Raw genomic sequence first — 209 nt, forward strand, 5'->3', positions numbered from 1 at the left:
TACGATATCATTAACACAACCAAATCCGAAACTCCAGCATGCAATCCACCCTCATAAAAATATGATACAGTATCACAGGAACATAATCATTTTAGAAGATACGCAATAACCTCTTCACACGCACATGCCAAGAAAGAAAAAAGGGAAAAAAGCAATAAATCATGCAATAAAGTCTGTTCGGTGAGGTTTAATAGTGAGACGTGACACTC

Source organism: Penaeus monodon, chromosome 33, assembly GCF_015228065.2.
Source record: "Penaeus monodon isolate SGIC_2016 chromosome 33, NSTDA_Pmon_1, whole genome shotgun sequence".
Taxonomy (NCBI): domain Eukaryota; kingdom Metazoa; phylum Arthropoda; class Malacostraca; order Decapoda; family Penaeidae; genus Penaeus; species Penaeus monodon.